The sequence below is a fragment of the Pseudorca crassidens genome, chromosome 3 (genome assembly GCF_039906515.1).
Source record: "Pseudorca crassidens isolate mPseCra1 chromosome 3, mPseCra1.hap1, whole genome shotgun sequence".
Taxonomy (NCBI): Eukaryota; Metazoa; Chordata; class Mammalia; order Artiodactyla; family Delphinidae; genus Pseudorca; species Pseudorca crassidens.
In genome coordinates this window covers 121,584,311-121,597,647 of record NC_090298.1, presented here as the reverse complement: position 1 = coordinate 121,597,647, position 13,337 = coordinate 121,584,311, and positions in this window count along the sequence as shown.

The following is a 13,337-nucleotide window of genomic DNA, read 5'->3' as shown; positions in this document are numbered from 1 at the left end:
AGAGAGTATGGCGAAAAGGAAACCCTCCTACACTGTTGGTGGGAATGTAAATTGGTGCAGCAACTATGGAAAATACATGCAGGTTCCTCAAAAAACTAAAAATAGAGTTACCATATGATCCAGCAATCCCATCCCTGGGCATACATCCAGAGAAAACTCTAATTTAAAAAGATACATGTACCCCAATGTTCAAGGCAGCACTATTTACAATAGCCAAGACATGCAAGCAACCTAAATGTCCATCAACAGATGAATGGATAAAGAAGATGTGCTATATTTATACAATGGAAAATTAGTCATAAAAACGAATGAAATAATGCCATTTGCAGCAACAGGGTTGGACCTAGAGATTATCATAAGTGAAGTAAGTGAAGTAAGCCAGACAGAGAAATACGTACATCATATGATACCACTTTTATGTGGAATCTAGAAAAAAAATGATACAAATGAACTTATTTACAAAGCAGAAATAGACCCACAGCCATAGAAAACAAACTTATGGTTACCAAAGGGGATGGTGGGGAGGGGTAAATTAGGAGTTTGGGATTAACATATACACACTACTATATATAAAATATTAGATAACCGAAAAGGACCTACTGTATAGCACAGGGAGCTACACTCAATATTTTGTAATAACCTATAAGGGAGAAGAATCTGACAAAAATAGATATATATGTATGTATAACTAAATCGGTTTGCTGTACATCTGAAACTAACACAACATTGTAAACCAACTATACTTCAATAAAATAAATAAATTAATAAAACAGGACATGGTGCATAGTAAGTATTCGAGATACTTCTAAGTGAATAAATCATTGAGTGAATGGATAAGGGAGTACACAGTTTATCTGGGCTGGTGATAATCAACTGAATGCTACTCGTCCAAGGTCCCTTGTCCTTTAATGTGGTTATATAGAGTTTGCATTTACTCTAATTCTAGTAACATTCTAAACATTCTAAATGCTCTTTCTGTCCTCTTCCTGGCTGATCTATTCTAAGTTCATAAGCATCCTCTATAATATTCTATCTTTGCTGATTATTTTTATTCAGAACATCTCTTTTTTTCTACACTGTCTTTTATGTATCTTAGCCAGCAATCCGGTACTCCAAATGAAATCTTATCCATGAAGCCTTGCTTGGAAATGTTTTATCTCTTAGTACCCTTGATTCTCCTCTCATTTAATTTTTAAATTTACTAATTATGAGATAAAAATAATTTAATAATTATTTAATATTTTAATATATACATATATATTTTAAATTTCAGAATACTTGAAAAATGAAAAGGATCCGATATTAACAATTTCTACAATCCTATTACATAGAGAAAACTCTGTTAATATTTTGTTGCTTGCAGTTACTAATATTTTAATATGTCTACATAATGAATTAATAATATATACATATATATGAATATAAATTGAGATTAGGAGATCTGTAACATTTTATATATCACTTTTCACTTAATTAAATGTGAACTTTTCCTCATTTTCTTAAATATTTCTCAAGAACCTCCCTTTAATGTCTACAGAGTATCCCATTATTCTATCATATTGGAACATATATTTAATTAAGCTCTTCATATTTTTTGTTGGGCACTGTGTTGTTTCCAATATTTTACTTCTCAACAACCCTGTGATAGATATTCTTCTAGCCAACATTTTATATTTGTACCTATAATTTCCTTTGCATAAATAAATAGAATTGAAAACATTTGGAAAAGGGGTATAAGCATTTTAAATACTATCACTAAATGTGACAAATGGCAAATTGCCCCAATGTCTATCCCAGAAGATTACAGCAATTTACACTCTCCCCAGGAGATTATGAATGCCTTATCTCTATGTACTTATCACCTTTAGAGCTTAGTAATTTGAGAGCTAAAAAAATGACATCAGCACTCAGTGAATTTTGTTTTGTTTTGTTTTTTAACATGTGGCCTCTAACATTATTGCATATTGTTTATTTTCCATTTTTTTCAAGTGGCAGTTCACGGCCTGTATTCATTTTTCAACTCAAATGTTAATCTTTTTCTTTTTGTTTGAAAAAGCCATTAGTTTTAAAGAATTCTCTGAACTTCTATAGCACTTGTCCATTCCTCTCATATAATGTGAGCCTGTTTCTTTTTTCATTGAAGCATGCATTTTATTCATATTTCATTTCAATTTTATTCACTAAAATTGTAACTATTAGCCATTATTTAAAAATTTTTTTAACATCTTTATTGGACCATAATTACTTTACAATGTTGTGTTAGCTTCTGCTGTATAACAAAGTAAATCAGCCATATGTATACATATATCCCCATATCCGCTCCCTCTGCTGTCTCCCTCCCACCTCCCTATCCCACCCCCTAGGTGGTTACAAAGCACTGAGCTGATCTCCCAGTGTTATACAGCTGCTTCCCATTAGCAATCTCTCTTACATTTGATTGTGTATATATGTCCATGTTACTCTCTCACTTCATACCAGCTTACTCTTCCCCCTCCCCGTGTCCTCAAGTCCATTCTATGTCTACATCTTTATTCCTGTCCTGCCACTAGGTTCGTCAGAACCATTTCTTCTTTTTTTAGATTCCATATATATGTGTTAGCATATGGTATTTGTTTTTCTCTTTCTGACTTACTTCACTCTGTATGACAGACTCTAGGTTCATCCACCTCACTAAAAATAACTCAATTCCGTTTCTTCTTATAGCTGAGTAATATTCCATTGTATATATGTGCCACATCTTCTTTAACCATTCATCGGTCAATGGACACCTAAGTTAGGTGTTATTCGAGATTTACACGTTGTTAGGGTTGTTATTCGAGATTTTTCTTGTTTCTTGAGGTAGGATTGTATTGCTATAAACTTCCCACTTAGAACTGCTTTTGCTGCATCCCATAGGTTTTAGGTCATCGTGTTTTCATTGTCACTTGTTTCTAGGTATTTTTCGATTTCCTCTTTGATTCCTTCAGTGATCCCTTGGTTATTTAGTAGCGTATTGTTTAGCCTCCATGTGTTGGTATTTTTTACTATTTTCCTCCTCTAATTGATATTTAGTCTAATAGCATTTTGGTCGGAAAAGATATTGATATGATTTCAATTTTCTTAAATTAACCGACGATTTATTTGTGACCCAAGATATGCTCTATCCTGAAGAATGTTCCATGAGTGCTTGAGAAGAAAGTGTACTCTGTTGTTTTTGGATGGAATGTCCTATAAATATCAATTAAGTTCATCTTGCTTAATGTGTCATTTAAAGCTTGTGTTTCCTTATTTATTTTCATTTTGGATGATCTGTCCATTGGTGAAAGTGTGGTGTTAAAGTCCCCTACTATGATTGTGTTACTGTTGATTTCCCCTTTTATGGCTGTTAGCATTTGCCTTATGTATTGAGGTGCTCCTATGTTGGGTGCATAAATATTTACAACTGTTATATCTTCTTCTTGGATTGATCCCTTGATCATTATGTAGTGTACTTCGTTGTCTCTTGTAATAGTATTTATTTTAAAATCTATTTTGTCTGATATGAGAATTGCTACTCCAGCTTTCTTTTGATTTCCATTTGCATGAAATATCTTTTTCTATCCCCTCACTTTCAGTCCATATGTGTCCCTAGGTCTGAAGTGGGGCTCTTGTGGACAGCATATGTACAGGTCTTGTTTTTGTATCCATTCAGCCAGTCTATGTCTTTTGGTTTGAGCATTTAATATATTTACATTTGAGGTAGTTATCAATATTTATGTTTGTATTACCCTTTTCTTAAATGTTTTGGGTTTGTTATCGTAGGTCTTTTCCTTCTCTTGTGTTTCCTGCCTAGAAAAGTTCCTTTAGCATTTGTGGTGGTGCTGAATTCCCTTCAGTTTTGTTTATCTGTAAATGTTTTAATTTCTCTGTCGAATCTGAATGAGATCCTTGCTGGGTAGAATAATCTTGGTTGTAGGTTTTTCTCTTTCATTACTTTAAATATGTCCTGCCAGTCCCTTCTGCCTTGCAGAGTTTCTGCTGAAAGATTAGCTGTTAACCTTATGGGGATTCCCTTATGTGTTATTTGTTGCTTTTTCCTTGCTGCTTTTAATTATTTTTTGTATTTAATTTTTGAAAGTTTGATTAATATATGTCTTGGTGTGTTTCTCCTTGGATTTATCCTATATGGGACTCTCTGTGCTTCATGGAATTGATTGACTATTACCTGTCCCATGTTAAGGAAGTTTTCAACTCTAATCTCTTCATATATTTTCTCAGTCCCTTTCTTTTTGTCTTCTTCTTCTGGGACCCCTATAATTCAAATGTTGGTGTGTTTAATGCTGTCCTGGAGGTCTCTAAGAGTGTCCTCAATTCTTTTCATTCTTTTTTCTTTATTCTGCTCTGCAGTTGTTATTTCCACTATTTTATCTTCCAGGTCACTTATCTGTTCTTCTGCCTCAGTTATTTTGCTATTGATTCTTGTAGAGAATTTCATTTATTTTGTTGTTCATCATTGTTTGCTCTTTAGTTCTTCTAGGTCCTGGTTAAACGTTTCTTGTATTTTCTCCACTCTATTTCCAATATTTTGGATCATCCTTACTATCATTACTCTGAATTCATTTTCAGGTAGACTGCCTGTTTCCTCTTCATTTGTTTGGTCTGGTGGGTTTTTACCTTGCTACTTCATCTGCTGTGTGTTTCTCTATCTCCTCATTTTGCTTAACTTACTGTGTTTGGGGTGTCCTTTTCACAGCCTGCAGGTTTGTGATTCCCATTGTTTTTGGTGTCTGCCCCTAGTGGGTGAGATTGGTTCAGTGGCTTTTGTAGGCTTTTTGGTGGAGGGGACCTGTGCTTGTGTTTTTCTTTTGGGGGCTTGATCTTGTCTTTCTGGTGGGCAGGGCCATGTCCAGTGGTGTGTTTTGGGGTGTCTGGGAACTTAGTATGATTTTAGGCAGCCTCTCTTTTAATGGGTCGTGTTGTGTTCCTTTCTTGCTAATTGTTTGGAATGGGGCATCCAGCACTAGAGCTTGGTGGCCATTGGGTTTACCTGGGTCTTAGCATTGAGACAGAGATCTCTGCGAGAGCTCTCACTGATTGATATTACATGAGGCTAGGAGGTCTCTGGTGGTACAATGCTCTGAACTCAGCTCTCCCTTCTCAGAGACCCAGGCCTGACACCAGGCCATAGCACCAAGACCCTGCCAGCTGCATGGCTCAGAATAAAAAGGAGAAAAAAAAGAAAGAAAAATAAATAAATAAAAAGAATGAAAATTAAAAAAGAAAATAATAATAAAAAAAGGAAGAGAGCAACCAAACCAATAAATAAATCCACCAATGATAATAAGCACTAAAAACTAAACTAAGATAAACATAAAAATCAGAAACAAATCAGTAGCAGACAGCAAACCCAAAGTGTACACTTGCTCCCAAAATCGACCGCCTCAATTTTGGGACAATTGGTTGTCTATTCAGGTATTCCACAGATGCAGCGTACTTCAACTTGATTGTTGAGATTTAATCTGCTGCTCCTCAGTCTGCTGGGAGAAATTTCCCTTTCTATTCTTTCTTCGCACAGCTCCTGGGGTTCAGCTCTGGATTTGACCCCGCCTCTGCATGTACGTAGCCTGAGGGCATATGTTTTTTGCTCAGACAGGAGGGGGTTAAAGTAGCAGCTAATTCGGGGGCTCTGGCTCACTCAGGCCGAGGGGAGGGAGGGATACGGGATGCGGTGCGAGCCTGCAGCGGCAGAGACCAGCATGACGTTGCAACAGCCTGAGGCGCGCCGTGTGTTCTCCCTGGCAAGTTTTCCCTGGATAAGAGGACCCTGGCAGTGGCAGGCTGTACAGGCTCCCAGGAGGGGAGGTGTGGATAGTGACCTGTGCTTGCACACAGGATTTTTGGTGGCTGCAGCAGCAGCGTTAGCATTTCATGACCATGTTTGGTGTCCGAGCTGATAGCTGTGGATCATGCCTGTCTCTGGAGCTCATTTAGGTGGTGCTCTGCCTTCTGTGGGCAGACATGGAAGGAATCCCCTCTCCTTGCACACCCCAAAACAATGGTCTCTTGTCTCTTAGGCAGGTCCAGACTTTTCTCTGGGTCCCTCCCAGCTAGCTGTGGTGCACTAGCCCCCTCAGGCTGTGTTCACGCAGCCAACCCCTGTCCTCTCCCTGGGATTTGAACTTTGAAGCCCAAGCCTCAGCTCCCAGCCCCCACCTGCCCTGGCAGGTGAGCAGACAAGCCTCTCAGGCTGGTGAGTGCTGGCCGGCACCGATCCTCTGTGCTGGAATCTCTCCGCTTTGCCCTCTGCACCCCTGTTGCTGTGCTCTCCTCTGTGGCTCTGAAGCTTCCCCCTGCCTACCCCCGTCTCCACCAGTGAAGGGTCTTCCTAGTCTGTGGAACTTTTCCTCCTTCACAGCTCCCTCCCAGAGGTGCAGGTCCTGTCCTTATTCTTTTGTCTCTGTATTTTCTTTTTCCTTTTGCCCTACCCATGTACGCGGGGAATTTCTTGCCTTTTGGGAAGTCTGAGGTCTTCTGCCAGAGTTCAGTAGGTGTTCTATAGGAATTGTTCCTCATGTTGACGTATTTTTAATGTATTTGTGGGGAGGGAGGTGATCTCCATGTCTTATTTCTCTGCTATCTTGAAGATCTCTCTGTAACTATTATCCTTTAAAATGTCAATAGTTTATGATGTATCAATAGTGACAATCTATTTGTATTTTAGAGACTTTAGTAACAATCTGAAGTAAAAAAGTAAATTTTTGGAGAAGTAAATCTTTGTCACTATATATGCTTTAGAAGGCAAAGCCATACTGTTTTATACACACACACACACACACACACACACACACACACACACACACACACACACAGCAACTAGATCATAGAGTTTTGAGCAAAGATGGTCTTATCCTTACTGAAATCCCATTATTTGAAGAGCAATGTGGATAAATGAGAAGTACATGTCTGTGGAATCTACTAGAGCTTAGATTTAAATAACAGCTTTTCACGTGGGCACACTCTTCAATCCCCTTAAACCTCAGTTTCTTTCTCCTAAAAAAAAAGAGGACAAATAATATGTCTTCTTCAGAGTGTGGTGACAATTAGATGAAATAATTTATGTAAGGCCCTACCATAGTGACTGGCATGTGGTGCAAAATCATAAATATTAACTACTTTTATTCTTATTTAAGTCTCTGTTTTTTGCATATTTATCACAATGTCTTGAAACATACTAGGTGCTTAATAAACATGATAGACTAGTCAATTCTGTTGAATGAACAAAATAGTCCAAATAGTTTATTAACTTGTTTTTCAATGTAACATTTAGAGAAATTTGTACCAAAGCTTGTTTTCTCCTCTTTCAAATGCATTCCACCTCCATATCATTTAAAGTGTAACTAGTCTAAATCCAATAAATTCTCAATTCTCATGCCTAGGCTGTAAGTAGGCATATTATAATCACATTTTATGTCTTAATAAACTGAGTAACCAGAAGGCAGTGCTTTTCCACATCTGGGCCCTTTTCCACATGAAATACATGACATCTGCACTAGTAAACTCTTGAATGGATTTTTCAAAGTAGGGTTGTGGAGTGACCTGGTCCAAGCAATTCCATATCTCAATTTGGAATTTTGCTTCAAGGACTGAGGTAGTCAGAAATATTTGGGGCACTTCCCTCTGATGAAACCTGCCATTACATTCTGACTTTCACCAAATATGTAGTTCTTAGAATCACTTTAATTTGCTCTCCCCCTACCCCATCTTATTTTGTAGCACGATCATTTAAAGAGACCTTTGAAGAATGCTTTTAGGGAAAGCTAAACAATTTCTTACAGCTGCAAGCAAAGTTTCCTCCTTTGATTGACAATGGCTTCAGAGAGCCACAAAGTGGAACATTTTGCTTTTATTTATGCCTTTATTTATTTTACTGGCTATGCACAATCAAAAGATCTTATGAAATTGGTTTCTAATCATTTCCTAACCCCTCTTTGCATTAATGGGAATCGGTCCCATTCAACTGATATTGTTTCTCTTGAGTCTTCTGCCTTCTAGGTCAGTTTCACCTCATCTGGCCAGTGGCTACTGTGAATCAATAAATAATGGCACTTTAATACATCCTTATTGATGTAGACATAGCTGAAGTTTGACTGTATGTCCACTGGTCCCCAAGTCATTTCCCCATCAACAGGGATCTTCCTCTTTATCCTCTACCCACTTTCTTCATATGCAAAGATAAAATGGAAGGTAAATTACCCTTGCTGAACTATTTCTGTCCCTTCAATTTTCTGACTTACTTTTTTGAGACAGACAGCTTCCTATTTTCTTTAACATTTTTCCTTCTTGGGTAGGGAATTGAAAAGACATTCTGTCATCTGAGATATTGTTGTCCATTTTCTTTCCTTTCTTTTCATCTATATTTCACTTGTGTTAGCTTTTTCAGACTTTAGTCAATCTTTTCACATGCAGTTCTTTCCCAGCATCTTTATATCAGTTTTATCAATGTATAATTTGCACACCACAAAATATATCTCTTAGTATTTTTGAGAGGAAGTAGAATGGAGGAATAAGAGCAACCATATCTTTTTGGTCACAATTTTTATCCCCATCTTTTATTTCCTCCTTAGTCAAAAATTAAACCTACTTTTAATATTTGCATGTTTTTTAAAGATTATTTTTACATTGTTTCTTGTCAACTTTTGTTTTCTTTCACATTAGATTGATAATTTCTCTGGTCCATGGTATGCCCTTCCTTTTGGTAAACATTTATTTGTCTATTTTTTATTGGATCTCAGGAGCTCAGATTTTTAAAGTACTCATAATTTTTGTAAACCTCTAAAAATTTGTCAATGAGATATTTGGTATGATATTAGCCCTACCTTGTAGACAGAATATCTAAAAAATAGATCATAGCACAGAAGGAACAGAATAAGGTTAAATTAATGCACAATAATCAGTATGGACTAATTTAAATATGCACTAAGAATTGTTTAGTATAGGTAGAAAAATGATGGCTGCTAGAAACTATTGATTTTATAGGATAGTAACAAACAGTTCTAGGCTTGGTGAATTTGTGACACCATATGTTTGTCAACCAAATCACAGGAGGAAAATGGAAAATATGCACTGGGACTCACTGTTTCATTAATTCAGAAACTATGTATGGAGTACCTCCTGGTACAGAGTCTGGTTCTAGGTACTGGAATTATAGTTAATGAAGACTGACCAATTCTAATTTTTATGGAGCTTATATTCTAGAGCTTATATTCTGTCTAATAAAATAGCCTTTACTCACATATGGATATTAAGATTAAAATTAAATAAAATTAAAAATTGAGCTCCTCAGTTGCATTGGCCACACTTTAAATGCTCAGTAGCCACATGTGGCTAGTGGCTATCATATTGGACAGAACAGATTTAGGTCATTTCTAAGATCACAGAACATTCTATTAGAAGGGACTATCACTAAAATTGTGTTTTTATTTTTATTTATTTTTTTGCTGTACGCAGGCCTCTCACTGTTGTGGTCTCTCCCGTTGTGGAGCACACGCTCCGGAAGTGCAGGCTCAGTGGCCATGACTCACAGGCCCAGCCACTGCGTGGCATGTGGAATCTTCCCGGACCGGGGCACAAACCCGTGTCCCCTGCATCGGCAGGCAGACTCTCAACCACTGCGCCACCAGGGAAGCCCTGTGTTTTTAGTTTTAAAAGCTTAATAATAAGTCATCTAAAACACCCAGAAAAGCAAAAATAAATAAATAATATTATAGACATCTATGTACTCTTTCCCAAGATAAAACATATGTTCGTTGCTACTTGTCACATTTGTCTCAGCTGACTCTTTTTTAAAAGTAAGATATAAAACATTATAAAAAAGGAAAATCCAGGGCTTCCCTGGTGGCGCAGTGGTTGGGAGTCCGCCTGCTGATGCAGGGGACAAGGGTTCGTACCCCAGTCCGGGAGGATCCCACATGCCGCGGAGCGGCTGGGCCCATGGGCCATGGCCGCTGGGCCTGCGCGTCCGGAGCCTATGCTCCGCAGAGGGAGAGGCCACAGCGGTGAGAGGCCCGCGTACCGCAAAAAAAAAAAAAAGGAAAATCCATAGTCCTTCTTCCCTTCTCTCTCTTCCTAACCATTATCTTCAAGATGATGTGAATCACTCATAAGCATGTTTTTGAACTTTAACTACATGGGAATATACTGATAAACAATATAAACTATTATTATGTGTTTCATAATTTTTACATAAATGTCAGCTATTTGCAACTTCCTTTTTTTGTTTGTTGTTTCCATTTAACATTTTATTTTGATATTTAACCACAGCGATGCATACCATTCTATACTTTCATTTTTCTGCTCTACGATATTTTTTGTGTAAAAAAAACCCTCACTGTGTTTTTACCCACAGACCAGATAAGAAACTGTTAGGAGCTTTCCAAGTAGAGTCTATATCCTAAACATTTTACAAGCTCTGTTGGACAACCCAACCTCTGTCCTACGCTTGAAAAGAGTTCAGCAGCCCACAGATCCTAACCCTTTCATGAAAGTGCACAGAAGGGAAGGGTCCCTCTGTGGTGCTGTTGGATGCCCCACCATGGCCTTTCTTCAGTGGGGGACACTCTGAGAAGTCATCTATTTATCCTCTGATAGGAGCATAGGGGACAGATAAGCAGTGACACTGCAGCCCTAGAGCATCTGATTGAGTTGATGCTCTTCTCTGGAAACTTATTTATTGCTTCTTTCCTAAATAAATGGGTCTCTATGTAAATCAAGTCCTAAGTAATATCTTGTAAAACACATGCACTCATTTCTTGAGGGGAAAAACAATTCACTAAATTTATGTCAAAATTTCCACTCTATCTGAATATATTTATCTGCTATCTTTTGATGTTCTGATCTCATAAATTTAAAAGCAATGCTTGGATCCTAGCTAGGGAGACAGGCAGCAGGGATTAGGTCTATTTCTCCTTACTTTAGCCTTCTCCTCTCAAATAATTCCGTCCTTTATGAAATGTGAAATCAGCCTGGAGGTTTAAGAATTTCAATGTAATACTGACGCTACGTTCTCCGTCCTGGGTGTCTAAAGTACACCTTTCTACTTGCCTTAAGGAAAAACCAAACCTGCTTTCACCTACAATATGAAACTGCTTTTGTACCATTTCAAAGACAGGGCAACTTTGAAAACATTGATATATTCCATTGTTATATTTCAGGCATTTCCACACTTCAGATTATTGGTTTAAGAAAAACATTAGTAAATTGGGCATTTCAACAAATTGAGGATTCAGAGGGGGCTTTAAGATCGATTATCAAAGTAGGCTTGAGGGTCATTTTTCACGAATTGTATATTCTAGGAAGCCCACACAAAACATATTAGGAAAGTAATTGCTCAGCCCAATCCAGTTCAATAAGGCAGTGTAAACCATCTTAGGTGCCTCCCAATGGCTGGGACTAATTTTCTTTTTCAGTTTAATTTCTTTTCCCTCAGCAAATCATTTTTTCCCAAGTTAAAGCTCATGTAAAAGTAGGATAATGTTGGGGCTTCCCTGGTGGCGCAGTGGTTGAGAGTCCGCCTGCCGATGCAGGGGACACGGGTTCGTGCCCTGATCCGGGAAGATCCCACATGCCGTGGAGCGGCTGGGCCCGTGAGCCATGGCCGCTGAACCTGCACATCTGGAGCCTGTGCTCCGCAGAGGGACAGGCCACAACAGTGAGCGGCCCGCGTACCGCAAAAAAAAAAAAAAGTAGGATAATGTAGATGGAATGATGTGGGACCCTTCTTCCCACTGCCTTACATACTCAGCCACCCCTTTGCCCCACAGATTTACAGAATACAGAAATTCTGAAGGATACACTGTTAGTAAGCGTTAAGGATACACATGAAACCTCTAGAGGACTTTTGTTCCTAGCCCTTTGATGGACTGGTTTTTCTAAATCACTTTGCAACTGAAAGAACTACATATTCTGGGTAAAATATTTTTAAAATCCACTTTAAAAATGTCTGCCATTGATGTGGCCAAAATGCAAAGTACCTGTAATCTAGGCAGTACCTTAAATGGGAAAACTATGGCTACATGCTACACTGTGGATGAATTTCAAAAACAATGTTGAGTAAATAATATAGAAAATATAAAAACATATATACTATTTTACACTTTTATTTGGATCTTGCTTCTTAACAGTAATATTTTTCTGCCTCTCCTTCCTCTTTTCCTCTCTGATTCATCTTGCCTAACACAGAACCTGGCAGAAAGAAGAGTAGATACCACTAAATACTTGATGAATGAAAGACTATATGATCGGAGTTACAATTGAAGGATTGGATTAGGTACCTTTGCTGTTGTAACAGAGTTCCAAAATTTAGTGGATTGAAGTAATATTTATCTCACAATTCCTGTGGGTCAAAAATCCATTCATGGATAAGTTAGGTCCCCTGGCTCAGAGTCTCATGTATGGCTACAATTAAGATGGTAAGTTGGGGCTATGGTTATCGCAACACTCAAATGAGGTTTACCCACTTACAAGCTGACTCATGAGAATGTTGACTGGATTCAGTTCTCTGGTTATGGCCTGAGGAAGCCTTCAGTCTCTTCCTACATGAACGTCTCTGTACGGTAGCTCACAATATGGCACCATCTTCCATCAGAGTAAGTGATAGAGAGCAGTGAAGAGAGAGTGTAAGAGGAAAGTCATAGCCTTTTATAACCTAATCTCAATAGTGACATCTCATCACTTTTGCCATAACCTATTCATTAAAAGTAAGTCACTAGGTCCAGCCCACAATCAAGGGAAAGGGATTATATAGTGTCCATTATGAGTGGTATAAATAATAAAGTTAATAGGATGGGTGATCAAGGAAAGTTCATTTATCATTGAGGTGATCTGAAAAGACTTCATGGACTTGGGATTGGATTTGAGATTTTAAGAGTGGTTTGCACTTTGTTAGGCAAAGAAAGAGGAGGAGGACATCCATGCAGAAGACTCATGAAATACAGAGTGAGAGAAAAGAGAGAGAGAGAGAAAAAATCACACTAGTAGTGTTTGAATGGCATGATTTTAATGCCAGATAATTGACTCTAGGTAAATGCTTATGAAGAAGAGTGAATGGAGATTAGGTCTCCAGGACCGCGTACAAGAAAATGTGTGATAAACATTTGTTAAATAAATGAATAAATAAAATCCTAGGCCTTTTTCTCTTTGCAGCTTTAAAGGATACACAGATTAAAAAACTAACCTGTTAAATGCTTATTTCTACAATTATCTAACTGACTACCATGATCAGTCAGGGATGTAATGACTTTCTGAGATCCACTGTCACTGGGGGACTGGGGCCTTTGCAGCTCTTACAGTTGCAGATGGGAAGTGAGAAGTCAGCCACACAA